Consider the following 676-nt stretch of genomic DNA (forward strand, 5'->3'; position numbering starts at 1 on the left):
TAGCTAGCTAGCTATATGTTTGTACCTCCTGTAGAAAGTAATCTGCGTGGGGTCTTTTGGCGACCTGAAAAGTGGTTAAGACAGAATTCACTCTCATCAGCACTCGCTGCTGCGAAGCAAACAACTGCAGCAGCAGCAGCAGCAGCAGCAGCAGCAGCAGCAGCAGCAGCAGCAGAAAGAGGAGGAGCAGCAGCAGAAAGAGCAGCAGGAGAAACAGCAGCAGAATGCAAATGCTGTTTTTTGTTAAAACAAAAAAACTGCTGGGGAGAGGGTTTAGGGTTTAGGGTTTAGGGTTTAGGGTTTAGGGTTTAGGGTTTAGGGTTTAGTACTTTTATACGAGTGGCGAGGATGAGGGTTTCGTCGAGATCAACAGCAAGGGTCATGGGGGGCCTGGTGCGTTGTCTTCCTCTTAGTTTTTGTTTGCTGCAGCAGCAGCTGCTGCTGCTGCTGCGGCAAGAAGCAGCAGCAGCAGCATCATCCTCAGCAGCAGCAGCAGCAGCAGCACTCTTTGTATAAGCAATATGTCTCTCTCCTAGTAGCCTTCTCGCACTGGTTTGCTGCTGCTGCTGCTGCTGCAGCACAGCATTTGCTGCTGCTCCTTTTCTCCCACTCCCCCCGCTCCCGCTCCCACTGCTGCTGCTGCTGCTGCTGCTGCTGCTGCTGCTGCTGCTGCTGC

Source organism: Eimeria mitis, genomic scaffold, assembly GCF_000499745.2.
Source record: "Eimeria mitis Houghton genomic scaffold, Emh_scaff3035, whole genome shotgun sequence".
NCBI classification, from domain to species: Eukaryota; Apicomplexa; class Conoidasida; order Eucoccidiorida; family Eimeriidae; genus Eimeria; species Eimeria mitis.